The 17,002-nt window shown below is 41.4% G+C and overlaps 1 protein-coding gene across 1 annotated transcript in view; it reads left to right on the plus strand.

Moving 5' to 3' along the window:
* CHID1 (chitinase domain containing 1) overlaps positions 1–17,002 on the plus strand; it is a 1,450,539-nt gene that overhangs the window by 603,147 nt on the left and 830,390 nt on the right. The window lies entirely within an intron of this gene.

Here is a 17,002-nt window from a genome sequence, read left to right on the forward strand (position 1 = left end):
ATGACTGTGTGGCGACGGAGAATTCTCGTCCGCTGGTGTCTGGTTCATAGGAGGTGGTGAGTGCCTCAGCCATTATGGGTGTCAGGTGCCGTTTAAATTGTTTTATATTTAGTCCATTTTTTGGTATCTTTTACCCAGTTATGGAGGATGCTGATGTTGAGATTGTTCAACTTTCTGATTCAGATTCTTCATCCTGTGACGAATGCGAATTGGCCCCATTGACTCAGGTCAGTCAGTTATGTTCTTTAGGCCGTTCTAGAGCGCCTTGTTCCTTGGGCTCGGGGATTCAAGGGACTGCTGAGCCATCCGCCTCGGAAGAGAGGTTACTTCTGGTTTAGTGGAACGCATGGCGTGCATTACACAGGCGAGACATAGAGGGACATTGTTTGATTTCACAGTTGGTTTGTATTAATTTTGTTTGATTATGTACACTATTTAAAGGGACACTGAACCCAAATTTTTTCTTTCGTGATTCAGATAGAACATGACATTTTAGGCAACTTTCTAATTTACTCCTGTTATCAAATTTTCTTTATGCTCTTGGTATCTTTATTTGAAATGCAAGAATGTAAGTTTAGATGCCGGCCCAATTTTGGTGAACAACCTGGGTTGTCCTTGGTGATTGGTGGATAATTTCATCCACCAATAAAAAAGTGCTGTCCAGAGTTCTGAATAAAAAAAAAAGCTTAGATGCCTTCTTTTTTAATTAAAGATAGCAAGAGAACGAAGACAAATTGATAATAGGAGTAAATTAGAAAGTTCAAGTGTAATACAAGACAGGCAGTTTTAGACTCTCGTAAGAGAATATCTGTTTGTTATAAAAAACACTCTTAGCTTATTAAAATGTGTGCTACATGAAATAATATGATTGGCATAAAGCTACACATGCCTGCAAAACTTATAGGTTTAATTATTAGAATTGCTAAGGGGGGCTGGAGAGTCTGCTGGGTAAGATATTGGAGAGAAGTAGTTGCCTGTAATCTACTGAGTGACGACTTTCAGCGCTGTTGCATGATATTAATTCCTTGTCTGAAACCCGAACATAAGTAATGCCTTTATAAGTTTAATCACTGCTTCGTTCTACTGTACTGTATTCACTGCTTAGTGGGTGGTATCGCACTAAGTTCATAATAAACATTGTTATTATTCTACTGTATTTTCATGTGTGAGTTTCCCTTTTTTAGTACTATAGTGAGACATAGTTTGTGCTTTCCCCAGTGCCAGGACATACCACTTGTTGCACATAGAAACTCTATAAAAAAAAACATGGAACTAAAAAAGAAAAGCTTTTTTTCATGTGTGTGTGGGGGTTGTGCTATATATGACCTCTTTCTTGCTATATCTTCCATTATGAAAGCCACAGAGTTTGGGTCAGCTAATCAGACAGATATCTAGACATGTATAAAACAGATCTCCTTGCATATGTGAAGCAGCGAGATATTGAGCACAATTTAGAAACTGTATAAAGCTGCAGATTCATTCAATTATTTCCTCCTTACATACATCTGTTTCTGGTTCCCAAGAAAGAGATTTGAGGTGACTGATTAGACCTGTGGGTATTAAACTAGTGCATAACCGCTCAAAAGATCCAATTGGAATATTTACTTATGTCAGTCAGCTCTGTTCCATTCTGAGCTTTTATGTTGGCTGTAGACCCCAGTGGCACATATCTCATTATTCCAGTTATTTCTGTTCATCAACTCTGTCTCATGTTTGCTATTGGAAACAATCATTTAGAATTTTTTTTTTTTTTTACTGCCTTCCAGATGTCTAGAAATAATGTGTGTGTTTTATTATCTGGACAATATTGTTATTGGGTCTTGTTACAATGTTATCTTCAATTAATAGAATTGATCAGATGGAGAATGTGGCCAATAAGTCTACTTGCTAAAAGTATGGAATTATAACAAAAATGAAGCAATCTGTTTTTATACAGTTTCCACACCAGATAAGGCAGGCAGGGTCTTTGTGATGTTGTCTTGTCTCAGGGGTGGCCTTAGTAAGAAGCTTTGTGGATTTCATGCAAACTTTGTACCAGAGCTTGCTACAGGCTACTGCACCCCCTGTCACACATACACAAATACTATTCCCTATACATTCATATTCATAAAAAATTAAATAAATGAAATGTACATTTAACAAAGGTGGCAGCAGCTGAAAATAGTCTGCAGTGGAGCCCTGTGTTTTGGTCCTAGGTAAAATGGCCATTGTTTGCATGGGAGCCACATGTGGCCTTTAAAGAGACAGTACAGTAAAAATTAAACTTTCATGATTCAGATAGAGCATGCAATTTTAAACAACTTTCCAATTTACTTGTTTTTTCATTCTCTTGGTATCTTTTATTAAAGAGTAAAACTAGGTAGGCTCATAAGAGCTTAGGAGTGTGCACGTGTCTTTAGTGACAGCAATGTTTTGCAATATTGTATAAAAAAGCTACAAATAATGTTGCAAAAAAATGCTGCCATAGATTACTTGACACATGCACACTCCTAAGCTCTTATGAGCCTACCTAGTTTTACTCTTTAATAAAAGATACCAAGAAAACAAAGCAAACTTGATAACAGAATACAAATGTAAAGTTGTTTAAAATTGCAAGCTCTATCTGAATCATGAATGTTTCATTTTGACTTTGCTGTCCCTTTAATGGCATTTTTATTCTCCACTGTTTTATCCTGTAAATTACCAGTACAGTTTTTCATCTTCTTACCCTTATAATTAGTCACATACATACAATAGGGCCGATTTATGAAAGTGCGAGCGGACATGATACAATGTAGTGTAAAATGTTCGCTGCACATCGATAAGTGCTGACAGCGTACACTGTCGGCATTTATCATTGCACAAGCAGTTCTTGTGAACTACTTGTGCAATGCTGCCCCCTGCAGATTCGCGGCCAAGCAGTGGGTGTCAATCAGCCCGATCGTATAGGATCGGGCCTATTGATGTCCATAGTTTTAGAGCAGGTGGACAAGTTAAGGAGCGGCTTCATAACTGCTGTTTCTCCAACATAGGTGTGTCCGGTCCACGGCGTCATCCTTACTTGTGGGATATTCTCTTCCCCAACAGGAAATGGCAAAGAGCCCAGCAAAGCTGGTCACATGATCCCTCCTAGGCTCCGCCTACCCCAGTCATTCTCTTTGCCGTTGTACAGGCAACATCTCCACGGAGATGGCTTAGAGTTTTTTAGTGTTTAACTGTAGTTTTTATTATTCAATCAAGAGTTTGTTATTTTAAAATAGTGCTGGTATGTACTATTTACTCTGAAACAGAAAAGAGATGAAGATTTCTGTTTGTATGAGGAAAATGATTTTAGCAACCGTTACTAAAATCCATGGCTGTTCCACACAGGACTGTTGAGAGGAATTAACTTCAGTTGGGGGAACAGTGAGCAGTCTTTTGCTGCTTGAGGTATGACACATTCTAACAAGACGATGTAATGCTGGAAGCTGTCATTTTCCCTATGGGATCCGGTAAGCCATTTTTATTCACACAGTAAATAAGGGCTTTACAAGGGCTTATTAAGACTGTAGACATTTTCTGGGCTAAATCGATCATATTTACACATATTTAGCCTTGAGGAATCATTTAATCTGGGTATTTTTTGTAAAAGAATATCGGCAGGCACTGTTTTAGACACTTTATTCTATTGGGGCTTTCCCTAATCATAGTCAGAGCCTCATTTTCGCGCCGGTATGGCGCACTTGTTTTTGAGAACAGCATGACATGCAGCTGCATGTGTGTGGAGCTCTGATACATAGAAAAGTCTTTCTGAAGGCATTATTTGGTATCGTATTCCCCTTTGGGCTTGGTTGGGTCTCAGCAAAGCAGATTCCAGGGACTGTAAAGGGGTTAAATATAAAAACGGCTCCGGTTCCGTTATTTTAAGGGTTAAAGCTTCCAAATTTGGTGTGCAATACTTTTAAGGCTTTAAGACACTGTGGTGAAATTTTGGTGAATTTTGAACAATTCCTTCATACTTTTTCGCAATTGCAGTAATAAAGTGTGTTCAGTTTAAAATTTAAAGTGACAGTAACGGTTTTATTTTAAAACGTTTTTTGTGCTTTGTTATCAAGTTTATGCCTGTTTAACATGTCTGAACTACCAAGGTTCCTTCTCATTTAAATAGATGTGATTTATGTCATAATAAATTTAGTAAAAATGATGCCCAAGATGATTCCTCAAGTGAGGGGAGTAAGCATGGTACTGCATCATCCCCTCCTTCGTCTACACCAGTTTTGCCCATACAGGAGGCCCCTAGTACATCTAGCGCGCCAATACTCCTTACTATGCAACAATTAACGGCTGTAATGGATAATTCTATCAAAAACATTTTAGCCAATATGCCCACTTATCAGCGAAAGCGCGACTGCTCTGTTTTAGAAAATACTGAAGAGCATGAGGCCGCTGATGATATTGTTTCTGAAGGGCCCCTACACCAGTCTGAGGGGGCCAGGGAGGTTTTGTCTGAGGGAGAAATTTCAGATTCAGGAAAAATTTCTCAACAAGCTGAACCTGATGTGATTACTTTTAAATTTAAGTTGGAACATCTCCGCGCTCTGCTTAAGGAGGTGTTATCCAATTTGGATGATTGTGATTATCTGGTCATTCCAGAAACACTATGTAAAATGGACAAGTTCCTAGAGGCCCCGGGGCCCCCCGAAGCTTTTCCTATACTCAAGCGGGTGGCGTACATTGTTAATAAAGAATGGGACAGGCCCGGTGTACCTTTCGTACCTCCCCCCATATTTAAAAAATTGTTTCCTATAGTCGACCCCAGAAAGGACTTATGGCAGACAGTCCCCAAGGTCGAGGGGGCGGTTTCTACTCTAAACAAGCGCACCACTATACCCATAGAAGATAGTTGTGCTTTCCAAGATCCTATGGATAAAAAATTAGAAGGTTTGCTAAAAAAGATGTTTGTTCAGCAAGGTTACCTTCTACAACCAATTGCATGCATTGTCCCTGTCACTACAGCCGCGTGTTTCTGGTGCGATGAGCTAGAAAAGGCGATTATTAGTAATTCTTCTTCTTATGAGGAGATTATGGACAGAATTCGTGCTCTTAAATTGGCTAATTCTTTCACACTAGACGCCACCTTGCAATTGGCTAGGTTAGCGGCGAAAAATTCTGGGTTTGCTATTGTGGCGCGCAGAGCGCTTTGGTTAAAATCTTGGTCAGCGGATGCGTCTTCCAAGAACAAATTGTTTGACATTCCTTTCAAGGGGAAAACACTGTTTGGCCCTGACTTGAAAGAGTTTATCTCTGATATCACTGGGGGCAAGGGCCACGCCCTTCCTCAGAATAGGTCTTTCAAGGCCAAAAATAAACCTAATTTTCGTCCCTTTCGCAGAAACGGACCAGCCCCAAGTGCTACGTCCTCTAAGCAGGAGGGTAATACTTCTCAAGCCAATCCAGCCTGGAGACCAAGGCAAGGCTGGAACAAAGGAAAGCAGGCCAAGAAACCTGCCACTGCTCCCAAGACAGCATGAGATGCGGGCCCCCGATCCGGGACCGGATTTGGTGGGGGGCAGACTCTCTCTCTTCACTCAGGCTTGGGCAAGAGATGTTGGATCCTTGGGCGCTAGAAATAGTCTTCCAAGGTTATCTTCTGGAAGTGATTCATCCTGTTCCATTAAAAGAACGAGGGATGGGGTTCTACTCCAATCTGTTCGTAGTTCCCAAAAAAGAGGGAACGTTCAGACCAATCTTAGATCTCAAGATCCTAAACAAGTTTCTCAAGGTTCCATCGTCCAAAATGGAAACCATTCGAACAATCCTTCCATCCAGAAAGGTCAATTCTTGACCACGGTGGATTTAAAGGATGCGTATCTACATATTCCTGTCCACAAGGAACATCATCGGTTCCTAAGGTTCGCATTCCTGGACAAGCATTACCAGTTCGTGGCGCTTCCTTTCGGATTAGCCACTGTTCCAAGGATTTTCACAAAGGTACTAGGGTCCCTTCTGGCGGTGCTAAGACCAAGGGGCATTGCTGTAGTACCTTACTTGGACGACATTCTGATTCAAGCGTCGTCCCTTCCTCAAGCAAAGGCTCACACGGACATAGTCCTGGCCTTTCTCAGATCTCACGGATGGTAAGTGAACGTGGAAAAGAGTTCTCTATCTCCGTCGACAAGAGTTCCCTTCTTGGGAACAATAATAGACTCCTTAGAAATGAGGATTTTTCTGACAGAGACCAGAAAAACAAAACTTCTAAACTCTTGTCGGATACTTCCTTCCGTTCCTCTTCCTTCCATAGCAGAGTGCATGGAAGTGATAGGTTTGATGGTAGCGGCAATGGACATAGTTCCTTTTGCGCGCATTCATCTAAGACCATTTCAATTGTGTATGCTCAGTCAGTGGAATGGGGACTATACAGACTTGTCTCCGAAGATACAAGTAAATCAGAGGACCAGAGACTCACTCCGTTGGTGGCTGTCCCTGGACAACCTGTCGCTAGGGGTGACCTCCCGCAGACCAGAGTGGGTCATTGTCACGACCAACGCCAGTCTGATGGGCTGGGGCGCGGTCTGGGGATCCCTGAAAGCTCAGGGTCTTTGGTCTCGGGAAGAATCTCTTCTACCGATAAATATTCTGGAACTGAGAGCGATATTCAATGCTCTCAAGGCTTGGCCTCAGCTAGCGAGGGCCAAGTTCATACGGTTTCAATCAGACAACATGACGACTGTTGCGTACATCAACCATCAGGGGGGAACAAGGAGTTCCCTGGCGATGGAAGAAGTGACCAAAATCATTCAATGGGCGGAGACTCGCTCCTGCCGCCTGTCTGCAATCCACATCCCAGGAGTGGAAACTTGGGAAGCGGATTTTCTGATTCGTCAGACATTGCATCCGGGGGTGTGGGAACTCCATCCGGAAATCTTTGCCCAAATCACTCAACTGTGGGGCATTCCAGACATGGATCTGATGGCCTCTCGTCAGAACTTCAAGGTTCCTTGCTACGGGCCCAGATCCAGGGATCCCAAGGCGACTCTAGTAGATGCACTAGTAGCACCTTGGACCTTCAACCTAGCTTATGTATTCCCGCCGTTTCCTCTCATCCCCAGGCTGGTAGCCAGGATCAATCAGGAGAGGGCGTAGGTGATCTTGATAGCTCCTGCGTAACCACGCAGGACTTGGTAGGCAGATCTGGTGAATATGTCATCGGCTTCACCATGGAAGCTACCTTTGAGACGAGACCTTCTTGTTCAAGGTCCGTTCGAACATCCGAATCTGGTCCTACTCCAGCTGACTGCTTGGAGATTGAACGCTTGATCTTATCAAAGCGAGGGTTCTCAGATTCTGTTATTGATACTCTTGTTCAGGCCAGAAAGCCTGTAACTAGAAAAATTTACCACAAAATATGGAAAAAATATATCTGTTGGTGTGAATCTAAAGGATTCCCTTGGGACAAGGTAAAGATTCCTAGGATTCTATCATTTCTTCAAGAAGGATTGGAGAAAGGATTATCTGCAAGTTCCTTGAAGGGACAGATTTCTGCCTTGTCTGTGTTACTTCACAAAGAGCTGGCAGCTGTGCCAGATGTTCAAGCCTTTGTTCAGGCTCTGGTTAGAATCAAGCCTGTTTACAAACCTTTGACTCCTCCTTGGAGTCTCAACTTAGTTCTTTCAGTTCTTCAGGGGGTTCCGTTTGAACCCTTACATTCCGTTGATATTAAGTTATTATCTTGGAAAGTTTTGTTTTTGGCTGCAATTTCTTCCGCTAGAAGAGTTTCAGAATTATCTGCTCTGCAGTGTTCTCCTCCTTATCTGGTGTTCCATGCAGATAAGGTGGTTTTACGTACTAAACCTGGTTTTCTTCCAAAAGTTGTTTCTAACAAAAACATTAACCAGGAGATAGTCGTGCCTTCTTTGGGTCCGAAACCAGTTTCGAAGAAGGAACGTTTGTTGCACAATTTGGATGTTGTTCGCGCTCTAAAATTCTATTTAGATGCTACAAAGGATTTTAGACAAACATCTTCCTTGTTTGTTGTTTATTCTGGTAACAGGAGAGGTCAAAAAGCAACTTCTACCTCTCTCTCTTTTTGGATTAAAAGCATCATCAGATTGGCTTACGAGACTGCCGGACGGCAGCCTCCTGAAAGAATCACAGCTCATTCCACTAGGGCTGTGGCTTCCACATGGGCCTTCAAGAACGAGGCTTCTGTTGATCAGATATGTAGGGCAGCGACTTGGTCTTCACTGCACACTTTTACCAAATTTTACAAGTTTGATACTTTTGCTTCTTCTGAGGCTATTTTTTGGGAGAAAGGTTTTGCAAGCCGTGGTGCCTTCCATTTAGGTGACCTGATTTGCTCCCTCCCTTCATCCGTGTCCTAAAGCTTTGGTATTGGTTCCCACAAGTAAGGATGACGCCGTGGACCGGACACACCTATGTTGGAGAAAACAGAATTTATGTTTACCTGATAAATTACTTTCTCCAACGGTGTGTCCGGTCCACGGCCCGCCCTGGTTTTTTAATCAGGTCTGATGATTTATTTTCTTTAACTACAGTCACCACGGTATCATATGGTTTCTCCTATGCAAATATTCCTCCTTAACGTCGGTCGAATGACTGGGGTAGGCGGAGCCTAGGAGGGATCATGTGACCAGCTTTGCTGGGCTCTTTGCCATTTCCTGTTGGGGAAGAGAATATCCCACAAGTAAGGATGACGCCGTGGACCGGACACACCGTTGGAGAAAGTAATTTATCAGGTAAACATAAATTCTGTTTTCCGGTGAGCCTGAAGGCTCACGCGGAAACAGAGGCATCAAGCTCCATTCGAAGCTTGATAATTCGGCCCCAATGTAAGCACTTTTGCTGAGGGTGTGATGAAATGCTGAAAATGGCTTTGCGACTTCTAAATTATATTAGCTGCCATTCACTGCCCTAGGCAATAATAAACCCCTTCCCTAGGACTATGTAATGGCTCCATTCTCTGAGGCCGTGAAACACACATTTATAAGTACAACCCTATATATTATTTATGATTAACTAAATTCATGAAATATTATTCCCATCTTGTCCTTGAACTATTGCGTTGTGCAGTTCTGTCATAGTCTGGGCATTCTCCGAAGTACTGACATTTAAGCACATCACATATCTCTCACTAACTTACTGTACTGTAGTAAGTAATAAGCAAATCTTCTGTGACTGATGATACATTTATAAGTGACCACAATATAGCAGTATTGTTTTTTTGTTTTTGTTTTTTAATAATGTGAGCGGTCTCTTGCTAGGGTTGCCTGGTGTCCAGTATTTAACCAGACAGTCCAGTATTTCAGCAGGCTATCCAGTAAAATCTTCAGAAAATACTGGACACTTAAATGTCCAATTTTTTTTTTTTTTAAATTCCCAAGTTAGGTAAATATAAAAAGGCCTCCGGTTTCTAAATGAAATACAGATATGTATGGAAAAGAAGTGAAGGGCAGTCAAGGGGGTGAAATAATTTCTGTTTATGTCTGTTAGCCAAAGAGGCAACATTATTGACCTGTATGTTGCTGGCAGCTAAGGGATAAAATGACTGCTCAGTTGTGAAAAATATACATGTGGGATCATGAGTAGAAGCTAATGTAGAGCTTTTGGGGTGCATTTTGTGACCCCAGATATAATTAATAGAAATTTTGTGGATGACAGCTGATAACCAGCTATTTCTTGAAGTAAAATCCATCTGGCTGGAGAGCCTAGATGCAGCACATTTGGTTCAAAGGCACATTTTGGAAGATATTTAACCCCTTGTCAGAAAGAAGGCTGCAGTACCCTATGTGAGCCTAAATTTAAGGCATAAGAAAACAAAATAGTTGTACTCACTGACAGAATTTAAATCTAGTGTGTCTAATATATAGGTAGCTCTCAGTTTATGCTGGGGTTCTGTTCCTAAAGGAATAGTTGTAAAAATAATTACTGTAAAGCGTACCCATTTATATATTGTCAATGGGAAGTAAATGAGTTAGGTTCCAAGCTCCTCTCAAAATTGACATTTGTAATGTAAAATGTTGCCAGCCGAATGGAATTATGGAGTAGCCAGTGGGGCATTTTAATACTTTTTCCAAAGCACAAATTAATTTTTTTTTTTTTTTACGTACATGTCTTTAATAATAGTTTGTGCAATAACATTAGCCGGGGGGTCCGAATAATCAGCCCACTAGTGCGCCCATTAAAAAGGTCTAAGGGAGAACACCGATACATGCGCTACAGAATTTTGCAGCGCTATACAAATTAATAATAATAATTATATATTTTATATTATATTTAAAGCCTTGAAATTAATGCTGTAAATGTTAAAACAGCAATATAAAAATAGTTTTTATGCTTGTGTGAGGCAGGTCACTATCCATCAATAAGGTAGTGAGGAGTTTTGTTTTTCAGCCAGTGCAGTCATTTTATTTCTTTGCTGCATATCAAAAGGACATTTGTAACAGTTATTTTTTAACATGAACACAGACATACACTTCATGTTAGCTTCAATATCAAAAAGACCAGCATTAAAATATATTTTTAATATTTTATTGCTCTTTTTATATACATGATAGCAATTGTTTTTTAAATTTATTGTAAATGTAGGTGGCAAAAATCTTCTACGAATTGTTTTTAGCTAATCAGTATATGGAACAACTTCCTCAATAGTGGTCACATGATTACTTGAAACAGGCGCTACGTACTAATATCACCAAACTTTCCTTTAGAATGGTTTGTTGACGCTCCTTTTCAGGGTTGTGCAACTAGCTCTGTGGGTCCCAAGCAGAGGTGCAAGGTCGCTAGTCTAATGAATTAGAACATTTTATTTTCGACTATAATGGCGTTTTAACCTCCTTTTTTGATAACGGCATACCTGCTTTTACTAATAAGTGGTTGTGCTCTTTATATTTTTAAATATATATATATATATATATATATATATATATATGTGTGTGTGTGTGTGTGTGTGTGTATAAATACAAGAAATATACAGTATATATAAATATATATATATATACAGTATATATATATATATATATATATATATATATATAGAGAGAGAGAGAGAGAGAGAGAGAGAGAGATACTATGAAATGGGGAGAGGAAAAATGTTTTATTATTATTAAATTCAAAGCTTTTTAATGTGGTGCAGACCCTGAAAAACACGTATTTAACGTTTCAAAAAAGAGAGACACAAGTGGGTAACTAATTGTAGCCACTTAAAAAGACAGGCGATAGAACACCAAGTAAATGCAACCAATCTATTAATTTATTGTGCTTTATCCACATAAATGCGAAAGATTCCGTAGAAAATAACTCACAGAGAAAGTGCATCCATATAATATTTATTATTTCTTAAAGGTACTAATAACACATATGCTTCTGTATTATACAATCTACAAACAATCTAAGTTAAAAAGCATGGCCAGCTAATAACCAGAAAACATGGATAAATATACTTGCAGAGAGACGACAGATGCAACACCTCTACCAGAGGGTAGCCCTGTGCCCTGACAGGAATCTGCTACCTTGGTTCAAAAATGAGGATCCATGCAAATGCGTATTAACATTGATGAATCAAAAGCAAACACCTTTTACTAAGGATCTATGCTACAAATAGTAATGAGCATATAAGTGTTAGATTCACAATTGGTAGTAACAGCGTATTGCAATAGTGCTTGCTGGATGAACAACACCCAAACCAGGGGATAGCACCACTCTTAATTAGAAGGTCTAAGCTATCATGGTTATTATTAGGGATCTATGTTCATGCTCCAGTAAGTACATAGTTGCATCAAAGAATAATGTATTGCGCATATGGATTCCCAGACCGGAGGACTAACATGATGGTTGACTTTTACAGTAACGTATTCATAACATAAGTTTGTTACTGCTTGCAACTTAGTTTCCTTTTGGGACAACGGTGCACACAAATAATATATGCATTACAACATACTGCAATCAACTACAAGTGCTAATCCTTATTGAACCGGCCAATTCGGCTAAATTATAAGCACTACCTTTGTGCCCATGGGCTCTTTTGTATTTGAATTTAACACTCTATATAACATATATGTATTTGGTCTACGGCATTGCAATATATCAGTATATTTTTTACTATTGAATTGATGTACATTATTCTTTGATGCAACTATGTACTTACTGGAGCATGAACATAGATCCCTAATAATAACCATGATAGCTTAGACCTTCTAATTAAGAGTGGTGCTATCCCCTGGTTTGGGTGTTGTTCATTCAGCCAGCACTATTGCAATACGCTGTTACTACCAATTGTGAATCTAACACTTATATGCTCATTACTATTTGAAGCATAGATCCTTAGTAAAAGGTGTTTGCTTTTGATTCATCAATGTTAATACGCATTTGCATGGATCCTCATTTCTCCAACATAGGTGTGTCCGGTCCACGGCGTCATCCTTACTTGTGGGATATTCTCTTCCCCAACAGGAAATGGCAAAGAGCCCAGCAAAGCTGGTCACATGATCCCTCCTAGGCTCCGCCTACCCCAGTCATTCTCTTTGCCGTTGTACAGGCAACATCTCCACGGAGATGGCTTAGAGTTTTTTAGTGTTTAACTGTAGTTTTTATTATTCAATCAAGAGTTTGTTATTTTAAAATAGTGCTGGTATGTACTATTTACTCTGAAACAGAAAAGAGATGAAGATTTCTGTTTGTATGAGGAAAATGATTTTAGCAACCGTTACTAAAATCCATGGCTGTTCCACACAGGACTGTTGAGAGGAATTAACTTCAGTTGGGGGAACAGTGAGCAGTCTTTTGCTGCTTGAGGTATGACACATTCTAACAAGACGATGTAATGCTGGAAGCTGTCATTTTCCCTATGGGATCCGGTAAGCCATTTTTATTCAGACAGTAAATAAGGGCTTCACAAGGGCTTATTAAGACTGTAGACATTTTCTGGGCTAAATCGATCATATTTACACATATTTAGCCTTGAGGAATCATTTAATCTGGGTATTTTTTGTAAAATAATATCGGCAGGCACTGTTTTAAACACCTTATTCTATAGGGGCTTTCCCTAATCATAGTCAGAGCCTCATTTTCGCGCCGGTATGGCGCACTTGTTTTTGAGAACAGCATGACATGCAGCTGCATGTGTGTGGAGCTCTGATACATAGAAAAGTCTTTCTGAAGGCATCATTTGGTATCGTATTCCCCTTTGGGCTTGGTTGGGTCTCAGCAAAGCAGATTCCAGGGACTGTAAAGGGGTTAAATATAAAAACGGCTCAGGTTCCGTTATTTTAAGGGTTAAAGCTTCCAAATTTGGTGTGCAATACTTTTAAGGCTTTAAGACACTGTGGTGAAATTTTGGTGAATTTTGAACAATTCCTTCATACTTTTTCGCAATTGCAGTAATAAAGTGTGTTCAGTTTAAAATTTAAAGTGACAGTAACGGTTTTATTTTAAAACGTTTTTTGTGCTTTGTTATCAAGTTTATGCCTGTTTAACATGTCTGAACTACCAGATAGATTGTGTTCTGACTGTGGGGAAGCCAAGGTTCCTTCTCATTTAAATAGATATGATTTATGTCATAAAGAATTTAGTAAAAATGATGCCCAAGATGATTCCTCAAGTGAGGGGAGTAAGCATGGTACTGCATCATCCCCTCCTTCGTCTACACCAGTCTTGCCCATACAGGAGGCCCCTAGTACATCTAGCGCGCCAATACTCCTTACTATGCAACAATTAAAGGCTGTAATGGATAATTCTATCAAAAACATTTTAGCCAATATGCCCACTTATCAGCGAAAGCGCGACTGCTCTGTTTTAGAAAATACTGAAGAGCATGAGGACGCTGATGATATTGTTTCTGAAGGGCCCCTACACCAGTCTGAGGGGGCCAGGGAGGTTTTGTCTGAGGGAGAAATTTCAGATTCAGGAAAAATTTCTCAACAAGCTGAACCTGATGTGATTACTTTTAAATTTAAGTTGGAACATCTCCGCGCTCTGCTTAAGGAGGTGTTATCCAATTTGGATGATTGTGATTATCTGGTCATTCCAGAAACACTATGTAAAATGGACAAGTTCCTAGAGGCCCCGGGGCCCCCCAAAGCTTTTCCTATACCCAAGCGGGTGGCGTACATTGTTAATAAAGAATGGGACAGGCCCGGTATACCTTTCGTACCTCCCCCCATATTTAAAAAATTGTTTCCTATAGTCGACCCCAGTAAGGACTTATGGCAGACAGTCCCCAAGGTCGAGGGGGCGGTTTCTACTCTAAACAAGCGCACCACTATACCCATAGAAGATAGTTGTGCTTTCCAAGATCCTATGGATAAAAAATTAGAAGGTTTGCTAAAAAAGATGTTTGTTCAGCAAGGTTACCTTCTACAACCAATTGCATGCATTGTCCCTGTCACTACAGCCGCGTGTTTCTGGTTCGATGAGCTAGAAAAGGCGATTATTAGTAATTCTTCTTCTTATGAGGAGATTATGGACAGAATTCGTGCTCTTAAATTGGCTAATTCTTTCACCCTAGACGCCACCTTGCAATTGGCTAGGTTAGCGGCGAAAAATTCTGGGTTTGCTATTGTGGCGCGCAGAGCGCTTTGGTTAAAATCTTGGTCAGCGGATGCGTCTTCCAAGAACAAATTGCTTGACATTCCTTTCAAGGGGAAAACACTGTTTGGCCCTGACTTGAAAGAGATTATCTCTGATATCACTGGGGGCAAGGGCCACGCCCTTCCTCAGGATAGGTCTTTCAAGGCCAAAAATAAACCTAATTTTCGTCCCTTTCACAGAAACGGACCAGCCCCAAGTGCTACGTCCTCTAAGCAGGAGGGTAATACTTCTCAAGCCAATCCAGCCTGGAGACCAATGCAAGGCTGGAACAAAGGAAAGCAGGCCAAGAAACCTGCCACTGCTCCCAAGACAGCATGAGATGCGGGCCCCCGATCCGGGACCGGATTTGGTGGGGGGCAGACTCTCTCTCTTCACTCAGGCTTGGGCAAGAGATGTTCTGGATCCTTGGGCGCTAGAAATAGTCTCCCAAGGTTATCTTCTGGAAGTGATTCATCCTGTTCCATTAAAAGAACGAGGGATGGGGTTCTTCTCCAATCTGTTCGTAGTTCCCAAAAAAGAGGGAACGTTCAGACCAATCTTAGATCTCAAGATCCTAAACAAGTTTCTCAAGGTTCCATCGTCCAAAATGGAAACCATTCGAACAATCCTTCCATCCAGGAAGGTCAATTCTTGACCACGGTGGATTTAAAGGATGCGTATCTACATATTCCTGTCCACAAGGGACATCATCGGTTCCTAAGGTTCGCATTCCTGGACAAGCATTACCAGTTCGTGGCGCTTCCTTTCGGATTAGCCACTGCTCCAAGGATTTTCACAAAGGTACTAGGGTCCCTTCTGGCGGTGCTAAGACCAAGGGGCATTGCTGTAGTACCTTACTTGGACGACATTCTGATCAAGCGTCGTCCCTTCCTCAAGCAAAGGCTCACACGGACATAGTCCTGGCCTTTCTCAGATCTCGCGGATGGAAAGTGAACGTGGAAAAGAGTTCTCTATCTCCGTCGACAAGAGTTCCCTTCTTGGGAACAATAATAGACTCCTTAGAAATGAGGATTTTTCTGACAGAGACCAGAAAAACAAAACTTCTAAACTCTTGTCGGATACTTCATTCCGTTCCTCTTCCTTCCATAGCGCAGTGCATGGAAGTGATAGGTTTGATGGTAGCGGCAATGGACATAGTTCCTTTTGCGTGCATTCATCTAAGACCATTACAACTGTGTATGCTCAGTCAGTGGAATGGGGACTATACAGACTTGTCTCCGAAGATACAAGTAAATCAGAGGACCAGAGACTCACTCCGTTGGTGGCTGTCCATGGACAACCTGTCACAAGGGGTGACCTCCCGCAGACCAGAGTGGGTCATTGTCACGACCGACGCCAGGCTGATGGGCTGGGGCGCGGTCTGGGGATCCCTGAAAGCTCAGGGTCTTTGGTCTCGGGAAGAATCTCTTCTACCGATAAATATTCTCGAACTGAGAGCGATATTCAATGCTCTCAAGGCTTGGCCTCAGCTAGCGAGGGCCAAGTTCATACGGTTTCAATCAGACAACATGACGACTGTTGCGTACATCAACCATCAGGGGGGAACAAGGAGTTCCCTGGCGATGGAAGAAGTGACCAAAATCATTCAATGGGCGGAGACTCGCTCCTGCCACCTGTCTGCAATCCACATCCCAGGAGTGGAAAATTGGGAAGCGGATTTTCTGAGTCGTCAGACATTGCATCCGGGGGAGTGGGAACTCCATCCGGAAATCTTTGCCCAAATCACTCAACTGTGGGGCATTCCAGACATGGATCTGATGGCCTCTCGTCAGAACTTCAAGGTTCCTTGCTATGGGTCCAGATCCAGGGATCCCAAGGCGACTCTAGTAGATGCACTAGTAGCACCTTGGACCTTCAAACTAGCTTATGTATTCCCGCCGTTTCCTCTCATCCCCAGGCTGGTAGCCAGGATCAATCAGGAGAGGGCGTCGGTGATCTTGATAGCTCCTGCGTGGCCACGCAGGACTTGGTATGCAGATCTGGTGAATATGTCATCGGCTCCACCATGGAAGCTACCTTTGAGACGAGACCTTCTTGTTCAAGGTCCGTTCGAACATCCGAATCTGGTCCCACTCCAGCTGACTGCTTGGAGATTGAACGCTTGATCTTATCAAAGCGAGGGTTCTCAGATTCTGTTATTGATACTCTTGTTCAGGCCAGAAAGCCTGTAACTAGAAAAATTTACCACAAAATTTGGAAAAAATATATCTGTTGGTGTGAATCTAAAGGATTCCCTTGGGACAAGGTTAAGATTCCTAAGATTCTATCCTTCCTTCGAGAAGGATTGGAAAAAAGGATTATCTGCAAGTTCCTTGATGAGACAGATTTCTGCCTTGTCTGTGTTACTTCACAAAAAGCTGGCAGCTGTGCCAGATGTTCAAGCCTTTGTTCAGGCTCTGGTTAGAATCAAGCCTGTTTACAAACCTTTGACTCCTCCTTG

Source organism: Bombina bombina, chromosome 7 (assembly GCF_027579735.1).
Source record: "Bombina bombina isolate aBomBom1 chromosome 7, aBomBom1.pri, whole genome shotgun sequence".
NCBI lineage: Eukaryota > Metazoa > Chordata > Amphibia > Anura > Bombinatoridae > Bombina > Bombina bombina.